Source organism: Triticum dicoccoides, chromosome 6B, assembly GCF_002162155.2.
Source record: "Triticum dicoccoides isolate Atlit2015 ecotype Zavitan chromosome 6B, WEW_v2.0, whole genome shotgun sequence".
Classification (NCBI taxonomy): Eukaryota; Viridiplantae; Streptophyta; class Magnoliopsida; order Poales; family Poaceae; genus Triticum; species Triticum dicoccoides.
In genome coordinates, this window is record NC_041391.1 from 719,201,408 (window position 1) to 719,216,555 (window position 15,148).

Below are 15,148 nucleotides of genomic sequence, written 5' to 3' on the forward strand. Positions count from 1 at the left end.
CCTCGCCGCGCGCGGCCATCCACCCCATCCTGCAGCGCTCGAGTCCCCACCCCACCGCAGCTCCGCCGCACCGTCGCGGCGCAACCAGCTTGCCTCCGCTCGCCGCACATCCACCGGTATTACATCATGACCTTCTCTGGGTCTCAATCTCCCTTTCATTGACGATTTGCAACTCTATCACCACCCTGGTTGCAGCAGCAGTCCCTCGCTCGCCGCCGTAGGCATGCACCACCGTTTCCAACACAAAAACGAACTCATAAAAAGCCGTCATCGGTGCCAACAAAAAATTCTTTCGGTGGAAGCAAAACAAAATCTCCGGTTCCAGCAAAACACACAGATGCTTCCCGTCATTGTCGCCGTAGCAGCAAAAATTTAGCTGGTTCCAACAAAAGTTAAAGCCAGTTCGAGCAAAAATCTCAGCAACAAAAACTACCATGGTCAGGTTGAAGCAAAATAAAAAGGCGGTTCCAGCAAAAAAATAATGCGGTTCCAGCAAAATCGAAAGACGGTGGTAGCAATTTTTAGACTGGTTCCAGCAAAATCAAACCAGGTGGTAGCAAAAATTATGACCGGTTCCAGCAAAAAAAGAACATCGTTCCAGCAAAAAGTGCCCCTGATTGTAACATCCCCAACTAGTGGTTCCATCACTGAGCTGAACGGTTCCAGCACTGGATAAAAAAAATCCAAAAAAGCTACAACCCACTGAATAAAAAGCTTCAACCGGTTGTTGGGTGAGCTGGAACCGGTGATTTTGGGGTAAAAGATGCAAAAAAACATCCATTTGGACGAAAGCTGGATCTAGAAGTGATTTAGAAAGGATTCAACCGATTTACTTGAAAAGCTGCTACAAGCGATTCAAAAAGCTACAAATCGTGTGAGCAAAATCGAAGCAAAATCGAAGACAGGAGAAAATCTTCCACTCGCGACATGGGAAGATAGCCGGGGATCGCCGGAGTTGCAAGGAGATGGAACATGCAGAGGCAACCGACGGCGACTTCAGCACAAAACTCCCCACTCCCCCCGCCCCAGTTGCTTGATCTAGCTTGCGCACGGTGGCCATCGATGTGGGGAGAAGAGAGAGGAAGCAGCACAGGCTTGAGCATTGATGTTGAGAAAAATGAATGGGTGTGAAGCCTGCGGGAAAGGATAAGGCCAGATGCTAGCGATGGTGGGCCTGTCAACCACGCGTCCCACCACGGGAGTGAGGCCGCATGCATGGCTAGCCACACGATGAAAGAATATCGCACGGGTCGCGCGCGACCGGCCGAAGCTTCGGCCGGCGCGCCGACTAGAAACGTTTACCCTTGCTGAATCGAAATGACAACCAAATGTGTATTTACGATTGCCCATCTACTAGTATAGCAGTATTCATATGCATGTAATCGTCGTCATACGTACGTAGTAGTACCAATTTCCCTTAATTTGCTTAATTATACCTTTTTTTAGAAAAGGAGGACGACCCCCGGGCTCTGCATCTGGACGATGCATACGACCATTTTATTAATTATTGACACAAGACCGTACAGTCATACAACAATAAGTCTAAAGCCACCAAACTAAGCAACAACTGTCGCTATCCCTATCCAGTTGATGTAGAGGCGCTGAAAGTCTGGGCCTCATACCAAACAGACCACGCAGCCAAACCTAACCATCTAAAGACTTGAGGTCCCACCCAGGACGCCTGCCGGGTATGGGCATCCACCAGTCCGGCGTGCTTCTCAACCAGGACCCCCGCCGGGTACGAGGCCGCCGCAGCCACCTGCCACGAACCCATCTTCAGAGCTGTACTGCTGCATCAACCTTGGCCGGTCCAACTGCCGCCGACGCCACCATGACGCCAGGCAGCGTCACCCTCCTGCGCGAGTCCATCTCCGCTCATCAGGCGCCGAGTCTCCACTGCGCCACGCCGCCGAGATCCGCCGTCATCAATGGAGCAGATGAAACGCCGCTCCTCCTCCTGTCCCCTCCAACCAGCACTCGCTCCAAAACGATGCCCCCAGGAGGGAGAACGGTACCGATAGCACCGTCATCGTCCGATCCGGTAGACCCAGATCTAGGGTTTCCCCCGGAACTTCCCGATCAGGTTGATGAGACCTGCAACGACGATGCCTCCAGAAGGAAACGGCGTCTGAGACGCCGCCATCGTCCGCCAAGACCGCAGTCTGGCGCGATTTTCACCGGAAGCCACGTCTTCCCGATCTCGTGGCTGGCTGGAACCGAGCGGAACCTCGCCACGAAGACGTATGTTGCCGTCGGTACTCCGGCGGAGATCCGGCATCTCCTCACCGGTCCCTCCACGCGCCGCCAGTCGGCGAAAGGCCTCCCCGCGACGGATCCAAACGGGACGTTGGATCCGCAGTAGCCGTCGTCACCATCACGAGCAGGACAGCCCATCTCGCCGGATGGGGCGCTGCCACCGCCGCCGTCCATGCATGGCCGCCGCTCCGCCGTGACCCCGGCGATGGTGCTCCGGCCCCCGCCGCTCAGCCCGGATTCTCCGTCCAGGCCGCCGCCGTTGGATCTCATGAGAAGGGCCGCCCCCGCCGCCTCAGATGCGATCCGTCGCAACCACCCGCCCAGGAGCTTTGTCACCGGGCCCGCCGCCACCGCGGCCCATGCCGGCGGCAGCGGCGGCAGGAGGGGGTGGGAGGGAGGGGCTGGCGGTGTTAGGGTTGGGGCCCCTGGCGCCGCCTGGGGGGAGGCGACGCGAGGGGTTACGACGCGCACTTATACCTATGTACCTATCTCATAATTCTGTGGTGTGTGGTTGTATGCTATGCCAACTCTCTGCTTGCTTACATTGTGGTTCCACGCCGATTTTTTTTATCGCCGCACGCTCAAGATGGGAGACCTTGGAAGGAAGGCCCCGGAAGGAACAAGAAGAACATCAGACGTTGGAGAGATTGGGGAGATTCAGAAAAATGAGGCGCCTGCCCTATAGGAGCTCCTATATAACTTTTTTTTTGCAAGGAAGCTTCTACTCCCTCCGTTCGCAAATATTTGTCTTTTTAGAGATTTCAAATGGACTACCACATACAGATGTATATAGACATATTTTAGATTGTAGATTCACTCATTTTGCTTCGTATGTAGTCACTTGTTAAAATCTCTAGAAAGATAAATATTTAGGAACGGAGGAAGTATATAACTTTAACTAGACAATAACTCGCACGCTGCAGCGGGATGGTAGTTGTAGTGGTAGTGTAATAAACAATCTGAAAGAGAGGGATGCATAGTAAGAAGAAAAAGAGTGTCCAGTCCCGCCACCTTGTTGTTCCTATCTCGGCACCGACGCTGTCCACGGTCACAACAATCAGTGCCATCGTCTTCCCGCACCAACGTTAGCCTCTGAACCTTTAGGTATGTACAGTCGTATAGTATCCACGTTGGTCTGGGGTCCGCGGAGAGATCGAGCAAGGGAAGGAAAAAAACATGAATTCTCGTCAAATGATGAGGTCGTTGCTATCTAACATATAAAGCCTCCTACACTACCCGCCGTTTCAGCGCCATCGCAGCTTCAAAATCATCCTGCGCGCACGATTGACCTCGCTGGCAGCCGTAACAGTAATTATCGTCGACCTGGTAAACATTCCACCGCTTGTTATTCTGTACGCCGCGTGATTGGACCAGGAGCAGATGACGAATGGGCCAGGCTTGTGCGCGGGCCAGCCTAGCAGCGATATGGTGTGTGCGTCTCTGTGTCCGGGTGAAAGCAGGAGCGATCGATCGTGGGTTGCCAGGGCATCCATCGTGGGTGGACCGAGCCGAGCCCTAGAAAATATCCGGGCTGGCTCCTCTCCTTCCTCTCTCCCTCCGCGCCGCCTCCTCTCCTCTTCATGCGCGGCGGCGTCTCGTCATCCCCAGCCCCCACCTCCCCAACCCCTTGCTCCCGCACGAACCCTATCAGAGAGAGAGAAGATGAGAGGGAGAGAGAAGGAAGGAGAGGAGAGGCGGGAGAAAGAGAGAGGAAAGAGGAGAGGGAGGTGTGGCAGCTGACAGGAGAGGGTCACCGGCCAGCGTCGGCCTGCGCTGGCGAGGTCGGGCACGACCTGGCGGTTGGCGGCGGCTCGACCCGTTCCTAAATCAGGAGTTGCGAGGAGGCCGGGGCTGGGGCGCGATGCACGGGAGGCTCCACCCCGCCTCCATCTCTACGCGTGCAGCGGCGACCCCGGAGGAGCTCGAGCCACATCCGTGGTCCACGTCGCCGTCGTCGGCAGGAGGAGCGTGGGTTGTAGAGATGGCTGGCTCAGTCCGGCTTTCGCGCTGCCGTCCATCCACCCGAGACACCAGTCCCTGCGTCCTCGCGTACATCCTCTCTCGCTATCACACACACTCTCTCTTCCATCCTCTCACGCACGTCCTCGTGGCCGGATATTTGGTAATTTCTTTTCTGAGCATAAATAGATATTGTGCCCCCACCTGTTTGTTGTTTTGCCCAGCTGAAAGGTGGATCAAATATGAAATACGTGAACGTTCCATAGTGTGAAAAGCAAACCATGGTCTTGTTAAAGTTCCGTTGAATTTCTGTGATACCTAAGAAGTATTAATGCTCATATTTTTGCAATTTGCTCTCCACAACTTTCAGTCACTGGTTCTTGAGGAAAGCAGGTAATGCATTTTGTTTGTGTCAACTATACTGAATCTGCAAAGCCTTTTTTATCTTCAGAGAAATTCACACTCTGCATTAGTTGCAAAAGATGCTGATTTTGATCTTAACAATTGCAGGGAACTATGAGACTTGCACAGTTTGGGCAGCGTCAGCACAACAGGCAGAGTTTCTGTTCAAGTAGTAGCAGACCAGCAAAGCGCGGACGAGGAGATCCAGGTCACGGGCCATCCCCATTTAGGTAAGCCTGTCTTTCATGTGCGGTTTTGTTTGATGATTTTTTTGAGGGCTTCTTTGATGAATTACTCATATGTGAGAACATTGTAGGCCATGCACACATCGAGTGAACAGATTCAGTTTTCTTTTTTTATCGCTTAGTAGTGCTCATTGAATCTTCAGGTATGAATATCGTTGCAATTAGCAAGCAACCCTGATGGCAGAAGCTAGCTACATGCCTAGATTGATGCGTTCCGGTACTATTCTATGCAGATTCTTCACTACTAATTGTTTTTCCGTTGTTAGCCGTATTCAATCAATACGGTTTGGTGTACTATTTTTAGCTTCATAGATGTGAGCACGCCTCTTCATTGTTCTTAGAATGTTCAGAAGCGGTGCTCCCTTTAGCCCTCTTCACTGCTTAGCACCAGTTTTCGCTAGAGTAACTTCTTTTTTCCAATCACGAGTTTGCATGTTAGCATGATGTGCTTAATAAGACAGTCCTACACAAGCTCGATGTCTGTTAGATGAATTTTCTTGATGCAGTGGCATGCACTTTAGTGACCTATAATTTTAAGTTCCTAACTATGCTACAAATTTTACCTTTCCTGTTAAAGGTCTGCCACAGAATCAGGTTGTATTTGTGTTCATTGGTGTGGATTTACAACTGTTAGTTCCTAAACTCCTAACTCTGCAATTTATTTGGTCCCTCCATTTTTGTTCAGATCTATGTCAATTATAAGCTCCACAAGAAAATAGCAAACTTTTGTATCGACCGGGCGCATCAGTGACTTGACGGGGATAGCAAGACACATAGAAGAATATAAAGCATCAAGGTAGCAACTCGTTGGTTTTTGCTCCCAGCTGATGCATACTACTTTGCTTGCAGCCATCGTCAACCATTGTTGCTGGTATCGTCACTTTTTTAGAACCAAAGAAATATTGCTTTTCAACTCAGATGTGTGTTAGGTGATGTTGCATGCCATTTTTGTTCATCGGCCTGACATGATTTGGATTGGTGCAGAGGTAGGTTTCATCACCTTATGGCATATATATAATTTCAGCTTCATTTGTGCACACCATTAACTTGATGAAATTATCAAATTTCTCATTTTCTTGGTTGTAGGTCGGTGTGAATGAAAAGCTAGCTTCTGAAGACGCAGTCGATTATTATTGCCTATTTTTCTATTGAAAGGTGTTGCTTCTTTTATCTTGACAGGTACATGTGTGTATTATGGATACTTTTACTGTGATGTTTCTTCTTTGTCACGGAGGCTTTGAAATTGTTGTACATATTAGTCTTTTCGCATTTCATTTCACTTTACTATTTAATTTTTTGTTGAAAGAAGAGTTCGTTCAACCATGAACATGCATGATTATATAATTACATGCTTGCACCTCAACGACAGTCGACATCTGCTGGACCTGCCAGTTCTCAGGTGGAAGGTGGTGACCAGCAGCGCGCTATTACCCGTGCACAGGTACCAACTTCTGCACCATCTTTTTCTCCCTAAACTCCCTTGCCTCCCCACTCTTGCTTTGGGTTTGTTATTAATTTTGTTGTTTGAAGAGAGAACGAAAGCATCATTGAAATTGCAGACCCAGGTTACTCACTTCTAAACCATCTCTTTATTCATGGATAAAATATACCTTCAGAAACAACAGATTCCTACAAAATCAGGTGGTGGTTGGTTTTAAAGAATAGCAATGAACAAAATGATCATGGACTGATTTTATTTTTATTCTCTATGGTTACTGGTTATCTTCATTGCCGAATATTGATTGCCATTTGTAATAGTTTAACGAACTAATCTTGTTGCTTGCTAACTTTTGTAGGACTGCCTAATGTCTATTCTGGGAATGGTTATTTCCCTGCTCTTGCAGACAAATCACCTGATTTGAACTGTGTACGAGATAAAGTTATGCAAGGTATTCACATTGAGAAAGCTATGGTATTTGCATATTTACCATAGACAATATAGGTAGAATAGTGTTTGGAATGATAACTGTGACTTACTTGGTCTTTCCAGCTTCTGCGTGCTCGGAGTCCCCACTCTCATGTTGTTGGAGCAGTGACATACATGTGGCGGCTATCCTCAATAGGGAGTAGCAAATTGGAGGCCAAAGAAGAAAATTTGTTCAATTCTGAAACTAAATTTAGTGAAGGAGGCCGAAGTTCATTACAACGCCAATATGGATCCATCCTATTGCGTTGGGTGAAGGTCTAGATGCAATAAAAATTGCACGTAGCAAATGTGCTTCCTCTATATATGTACAATCAGAGTTCTCGCTTTTCTTTGTGTGATCTTTGTTTATCCTTTTTGTTGTGTTTATGTTGCCTAATTCAGTCGACTTCAAGTTAACATGTCCATTTATTTTTATTCAGATAGTTCAGATGTCTAACGTTTATAGCATACACATCAGTCTAGGGTTAACAATAGTAGAATAAATCTTTCCATATATCATGATTCATATGTGAGTCTCCCTGTCTGAGTATAACCATGAGTTGACATGCTATTATTAACAAGAAGATATAAATCAATTTTGTTGTTTCATCGTTGAAAGATCATTAGTAATTTATCAGAGTCTATTCTGTCGTTTCATGATTTTAACATAAAGTTAGTAGTTTGCCAGTTCTTAAATTCTACCGAGGGACACCCATCTACTTAATAAGAGTATCTTGACACTCCACATTATCTGAAAGGAAAAGCTTATCAGCTGTTAATTTGCTTAATTTATCTTATGCAAGTCATGGCTTACTTATTTATGACAATTATAAAAAACAATTTTCTTACATGTAGTAACAATAACCTTACTCTTTTATCACCATTCAATGTGTGGCCTCACACTGCAGATGCAAGATTCCGGTGTTCTGAAGTCATGGGATGCAACGCTATGCAATCTCCTAACAGTATATTGCACCCAGTTAGCAAGTAAATTCTTTCTCTTTCTTTTTTATTTCCTGTTTGCATTCAGAATCATTATGTCTAGGCATATGAACCTACATTTTTCTAATGTGTGCTTCTCAAGAATGATCTACATTCGGAACAAACTCTTGGAGACAGTAGATAAATGCAAATGTCCCCCAGCACCAGAGGCGATCCTTTCTATGGAGAAACACCATATACGTACATAATTTTGTGCCTGGATTCTGGAAACGACCAAGGATAAGCAACTCAAGTGAAAGACTGCCTTGGTCAGTCCTGCCATGTTATTCTTCTCAAACATGCTAAAGAAAGATTCGTACGATTGATAGCCGACTAACTTATATAACATGCACACATTACTCTGTTTTTATAATGAGTGTATGTGGATGCATACAAATACTTTAGTAGCAATTTCTATTCTCTATTTCTTTAGTGAGTATATGAGGATGTGTAACAATTCTCTGCTTTTCACGGATCTATGTTGAAGCATGTAAAATGTATATGGTGTGTTCCATTTCTGCTCATCCTGATTTAACCAAACCAACCCCATGCGTATGAGGTTGTTGTGCCTGTCATATTTGGACATGTCATTATTTGTACTAAATCACTAAACTAAACTTTATAAATAAAATAGCCTCCTCCTCCTTTCCAACAACTGATTTATTATTAGAGCAAGCAACGACATGTTATCATGCTTGCTTTCTTATGAGCAGTACTTTAGTTTAGATTGACATATACTCTTAGGTATATAGCATCTTTGCCTACCTCTTGCCTATTTCGCATAGATAGATGGTTTGCATTGGACAGGGATTAGATAAGGCCTATGAGTCCTAAGTAAGCGTGATAAGCAAGCAGTACACTTCTATTTACTATTAAGCGGCAACTGAATTTTTGATAATGGCGTTTCAGGGATGATACAATCAATCCAACTGTTACCTTTAGGATGCTTTTTGGATGGACTAATCTGAAGATGCTGGCTAGCTTACACCGCCATCATACAGTCTAGAAGTACGGGGAAAATAAAGGTGCAATGAGCCCAATATATTTTACTTTTTGGCAAAGTTTTGGTGCTTGCCCAAGAAAGTAACACCTATTAAACCTACTAATCCTTTTTCCCAGGCAATTCGCCATCTGGAGAAATACCAACTAATACATTTTTGTACTTTCTTTGCTGCAGAGGTAAAAATACTACTGCTTTTTGAAAGCTTTTTTGTTACATGTTCCCCTTTCTTAATCTTCTATTTGTTCAAATGTACATACCTGAGCTTATAATCATTATTACACAATGAATCTCACCATTCTATTGTTTTCCTGAAAATTTATACTCACATAGTTCTATTTTCTTATTGGTGATCTTCTGTTTGGCCTTCATTTGGTGTGCATATAGCATGGGATATTATAGGCATATTTTTTCTCTCTATTTGTTCATGCACTAATGCATAAATCTTTTGGTTATGCTCTTATTATTTAGTCTAGAGCTATGCAATAACAACCATGGCTTTAGTGTTCTGGTGAATGCCATATAGAGTGAAGAACCCTTGGCATCTTATCTAAATTCTTTAATCCTATTATGCATGCCCAGATTAAAGGTATAAATACCTTATATCAGTATCTTATTTAGCCTCTTCTGACTATTGACTGTTTGAACTGTTGTAGTAGGACTCGAGCTTTCAAAGTTATTAGGCATGTGGACATGTTTTTGTTTTAGTTTGTACAGTTTTGTGTTCTTTTGGCTTCAGGTTGCTCTTGTAGAGAAAACATAGTAAACTCAGATGATTGGATTAGAAAATACTCTTCAGCATCTGAAACATCTAAAGGCGGTCACTCAACTAAGTATCTTATACAATATACCCAGCTGGATGATTGGAGTAGTACCAGCCGCTATGTATCACTCAGATGATTAGTGCTCCTGCGTTGAACCACTCAGCTAAGTATCAACACTGCCCTCGAGACTTGGCTATTAGCATAGTAGCAACGAGCTCACAAAAAAAATCTACAGATTCATCAAACACCAAGGAGATAGTTCTTACCTGAGCGGCAATAGCGGCTACCATAGTCTTCCTGGAGCATCCCTTCCCATGAAAAGTTACCGGCTTCAGGGAGTGCCAGCACAGCCAAATCACCGGTACGAGCAACAGCGGCACCATTTGCCGGTTCTGCGGCTCGAAGCTACAGCAGTAGCTGCCGGGCCACCAAGAAGCAGATGGAGCCGCAACACCTGTGAGCTGCAGCATGAGCCGCTCTGCGGCCAAGCTGCGGCGTCAGCCGCCAAGATGGAGCCCAAAGTGTCGCCATCCACCTCCACCAGGTGCTTTCTCACTTAGGTACGAGTAGAATGGGGAAAGGAACGGGATGAGGACGATGAACTGGTGGTGGATGGAACAAGACCAACAGTCGACCACGTGGTGACCTGTTGTGTTACATGTGTGACGCGTGTGTATAGGTGTCCATAGTGTGGGGTTCTTTGTCCCAATGGCACAGTTGTAATTTTGTTTTTTTTGCTAATTTGTACCGCATGTACTGTCATGATCTACACCGTTTCATGCAATCTACTCCTACTTATCTTAAACTTCCATTTAGCTTGTATCATATAATAATAGAATATAAGTATCTATTAGGTTAATTTTAAGTCAGTCGACTGAATTTGTGAATGGGTCAGTCACTTCTTTTACCCTATAGTATGTGTGGTGTGGTGTGTCCTGTGCGTGTGCGCGCGAGGTAGCTAGCTTCAGCTGGCCGTAGCGCGTGAGCTAGCTAGCTCCAGCTGCGTCCATGCGTGAGCTAGCTCCGCGTCGCATGTGAGCTTGCTAGCTCTGGCTTTGTCCGTGCGTGAGCTGGCTGGCCATGGTTAGTGGCATGATATTGCATTGCACAAAAGAAAACAATATGTAAAAACACATAAACCAAATAATGATGGAAAATACATATATTTTTAAAAAGGAGGAAAGCCCCGGACCTCAGTATCAAAATGACGCATGCAGCCAATTTATTAACCAAAAGTATGTAAACAAAGTTTGAGGTCTAGAACTACTCACAAAAGGAGAACAAGAACAATACAGATAAAAAGATGTCACAACCGGCGGAAAAACAGGCTACAATGACTAAACACATAGCCTTCGTATTACACTTTCAAAACAAAAAAAAACTAAAACAAAATCAAAATAATTAAATTTTCTAAGAAAGAATGAAACCCTTTAAGAAGAAAGAAAATGAAAATGAAAACACTTTCAAAACTTGCACACAATTTGCATTGATATTACACTTTTTGAAATATGCAAAGAATAAGCATATAATAGTGCATTTTTTGCATTCTACTATAATTTCCATAGTGTAACTGAAACAATGTATTTCCTTTAAGAAGAAACACAACAACAAAAACTTACGCATAACTTCGCACCGAAATTGCACTTTATCGTATTATGCAAAAACAATCATATAATCACTAAATTTTGGCACATATTGTATAGTATTTGTTTGTATAAAATTACACTCAGCCGAAAACCCACAAAAAACAATAATAAGCAATAAAGGAAAGGTATGGGAAAAATAAAAAACCATAAAAACAGAAAACAGAAATAAAAAAGTGAAGCAAAAATACCCTTAAATAGAAACAAAATGATATAAACAACTAAAACAAAATAATGACAAAATTTGCACACAATTTGCACATAATTGTGCTTTGTTATAATATGCAAGATTAAACACATAATAGTGAAATTTTTCGCAAAAACAGAATTATCTAAAGAAAGAATGAATTAGTGACATTGTTATTTGATCCATGGTGTCTCTACTTCTCCAGATCAAAATAACGAATTACTGGTATCGGTATTACCGTTTAAGAAGAAAGAAAAGTAGAAAAAAATGATAACATTTGCACACCGTTTGAATAGAAATTGCGGTTTTTTTTATAATATGCAAAAATAAGCACAAACAGTGATATTTCACAAATATCCTAAGTAGGAACGAATTAGAGGTATTGGTATTACCCTTGAAAATAAAGAAAATGAAATAAAAACTTAAAGAAAGTTAAAATAGTGAAGTTTTCTAAGAAACAATGAATTAGTGTCATGGTTTCCCATTAAAGAAGAAATGAACTGGAAATAATAAAATAAATAATGAAATATTTTGCAAACTACTTGCACAGAAGTTGCACATTTTTAGTGTACATATAATCATGAAAATTTGGCACATATTATATAGTATTTTTTGTATACAATTACACTTAGCCAAAAACCCACAAAAAATAAAAATAACCAATAAAGGAAAGAAAATGTGGAAAAGAAAAACCCATAGAAACAGAAAACAGAAATAAATCAAAATAAATCCACAAAATAGAAATAAAACCAACTAACAAAGAAAGTAAGAAAACAAAAGCAAAAGCAATAAAAACAAAAAAGTATTAAAAATCGAGGGAGAGAGATGAGGGCTGGATTGCACAGTTAATGAGCTTCGGCCCAGAAAGAAATCGACTGACCCAATTAAGAGGTCAGTCAAAAAAAGAAAGAAGCCCACCCAACAGACAACACAGGTCAGGAAAAAAACGCAGCACTAATCTTACAGAAAAATCCAATGGCCACAAATTCGACTGACCCAAAAGTGAAAATTTTAGCTGACTGAAAAGTAGCTAAATTGTAATTTTAAATCAGTCACATATACATGGTTTGAATATTTGGCTCACTGTTGATTTTTGCGCCATGGGCACAACGGGTTGTCAATGCACTTTCAAGGACTGCGTCTGGTCGCCTACTCAATATAAGCAAGTTGTAAGAGCCCCTTGTTATATAACTTAGCATTAGTATATATGCCTACCAAAACTTCTATGTTTATCATCCTTTTGGATCTTATGTAATCCCCAAGACCATCTTGTGCATTTAACTTTATTTGCTACTTAGACTGTTGTGTGATATGCTTTTGAAACAACCACTATCTATCTATCCGTACTTATTTTCATATGTTTGATTTTGTGTTTATATATTTTAATGCACAGTCTTTCAATGCTTGGCTTGCACTCGGTATTTGCGCCATGGGCGCAACGGATCATCTTACAGAAACCAGTATTCATTTATTCAAAGAGCATCGTTATTTCATATTTGTGAGATAACTAAAAAGGTTATTTATCTTTCTGCAAGACATTGGCCATCCTAAATGACTTAGTGCATCATTTCCAATCTAATGTACTTACTACATATAATATATGAGCTATTCATTTCGAACAACAATATATTAACGCACACTCTTACACCGATTGGCTTACACTCGGCCTTTGCGCCATTGGCGCAACGGGTCATCTAGTTTATTAGAAGAACTCATCTGAGAAGGACTTGTTAAGGTTGTGACTCAATGTTTCACAGCCAAAAACTGCAGGTGTGTGTGTCACGAAAGGATTAAATCTATTATTATAAATAAACGTTCACCGGAAGTACGAAGCAACTTAATTAAAAATAATAAAAAATACATCAAAAAATTTAGACCACCAAACAACCATTACTACCGGCACAATGAGCCGTGACGCGCGGTTGTCGCCACTCCTCTACTGAAGCCGGCTTGACCTTGTCGATGGCAGCCGAAAAGTCTTCGTGCACATGCTCGTAAGGACCAGCGCCCGAGGTAGTCGTCCCTGTTGAACACTTGCATAAATCTGAAGCACCTGACAGCAAATCTCGCCACATGATCGAGAAGCCCTAAGCTCACTATTCAAGGTGGCAGCAGGAATCTACACCGAAACTCCAACGACTACAACCAGACGGACAAATTCAAGAAGGATCGGAGCCCGGATGACACTCAAAGAAGAAGCGTCGCCATCCACCTGAGTGCTGCACCTACGAGAACAAAAAAACCTAACCTAAACTACTAACCGAAGTGAAGGCACCAGGATTCCCCTCCCTGTCATCCGCTGTCGGAGCGGCAGACAGAGGGGAGGCGAATCCACTGGCTCGTCGGTGAAGTGAGGAATGTTTTCATAGCACGCAAAAAGTTATGATGAAATGATATTTGTGGAAATGTGAAAAAAAACAAAATTGATGCTTCAAAAAGACTGTTGTTCGAAGCATTTTGGAGCATCGATTTTATCACAAATTTTTGCACGCAGTGAAAGCATTCATTAATATTTATCACACAAAAATCGGAATTTTTTGATTTCATTTTTACTATTTTTCAATTTTACTGTTCATGAGGGAGCATGTGAGCTCGGGATTAAAAGAGCACTTTCGGGGTTTGACCCCTCGAAGTTACCAAGTTGAACAAATCACCATTAGTTCTGGTCTAAGTATTAGGGCTTCACTGATAAAGGGGATTCTAAAAAGAATTTTGGAGGATTCCTGTTCTCGGGGTGGTTTGATTCGTAGGATTGCAAACCATAATTTTTTTTTCTTTAGAATTTAGTTGCACTATATTCCATAAGAGATTGTCATCCAGACCATCTTTGAAAGAATCTAAGTTTTTCCTGTGCACAATCGATCAAACATCCTTATAATCTTGTAGTATGCAAGGTAACATTTCACTATATTCTACATTTTTTCCGTTCCCGTGTTTTGGAAATCCTGCGAATTAAAGAGGTCGGTAATTGTTTTGCTGAATAGCCAACATTGTACGCGTCAATGTCACCTAGGCCCGTGAACCAGATGGCACGAACCATCCCTCGCTCTAATCTCTACTAGCGCAGATCCATGTGTCCCCTACTCAAGTTGGCCTGGCCCGCCATGAACTCTGCATTCACCCTGTGCCATCGTGGACACCCATCCGCCACATACCATCACGCTCGCACCGACACACTCGTTGTAGCCCCTACACATTGGATTCCCAACGAGGTGGTGGAGGCTGGCTAGGCCGTGCGGGAGGTCGTCGCTGAGCGGCAAATCTAAGTCCTTGCACGCCACAGTTCACCTTCCTATAATAAACCGTGTCAATGGGTTTGTTAACGGTGTTTGTCGAGACTATATAGGGGGCTAAACATCCGGTTTTATAGTTCGGGTTTATGTAATCGAACCACGAAACCTCGCCTTCTTTCAGTTCGCATCCTTTTTTTGCAAGCTTTGCAGATTGATTGACATTTCGAATGGAAGAGACATGTCGGAATCGGTTGATTGACAGTTCGCCTTCCTACAATAAGCCGTGTAAATAGGTTTGTTGATGGTGTTTGTCGAGACTATAGGGGGTTAGACATCCGATTTTATACTTAGGGTTTATGTAATCGAATCGCAAAGCTTCGGCTTCTTTCAGTTGGCATCTTTTTTTCAAGCTTTGCAGATTGACCTTTTGGATTGGGAGAGAAATGTCGAAATCGGGACAGCCGTTGGATCACAAGGTGAACGGACGAGATCATTCCTCTGCTCACTCCTCTTATACAAGTGGCCTCGCCAAGCTAAACCCATTGCCCTGCTCGATCTCGCGTCCCCTCCCC

At 43.3% G+C, this 15,148-nt stretch overlaps 3 long non-coding RNA genes across 5 annotated transcripts; all 3 read left to right on the forward strand.

Annotated features, from left to right (window-relative positions):
• The first annotated feature begins 4,213 nt into the window (after positions 1-4,213).
• Positions 4,214-6,120, forward strand: LOC119325848. Of its 3 annotated transcripts, none has more exons than XR_005157726.1 (4): positions 4,214-4,847; positions 5,006-5,079; positions 5,548-5,848; positions 5,949-6,120. It is a non-coding gene; the product is annotated as an uncharacterized LOC119325848 (long non-coding RNA). The 3 variants fall into 3 exon arrangements; XR_005157727.1 differs by lacking the exon at positions 5,006-5,079 and having other exon boundaries at positions 4,214-4,608; positions 4,726-4,847; positions 5,949-6,117; XR_005157725.1 differs by lacking the exon at positions 5,006-5,079 and having other exon boundaries at positions 5,949-6,119.
• A 166-nt stretch (positions 6,121-6,286) lies between these two features.
• Positions 6,287-7,724, forward strand: LOC119325073. The gene is made up of 4 exons (XR_005157299.1): positions 6,287-6,303; positions 6,659-6,751; positions 6,853-7,044; positions 7,677-7,724. It is a non-coding gene; the product is annotated as an uncharacterized LOC119325073 (long non-coding RNA).
• Positions 7,725-7,733: 9 nt separating this feature from the next.
• Positions 7,734-8,759, forward strand: LOC119325074. The gene is made up of 3 exons (XR_005157300.1): positions 7,734-7,755; positions 7,853-8,018; positions 8,659-8,759. It is a non-coding gene; the product is annotated as an uncharacterized LOC119325074 (long non-coding RNA).
• Positions 8,760-15,148: the final 6,389 nt, after the last annotated feature.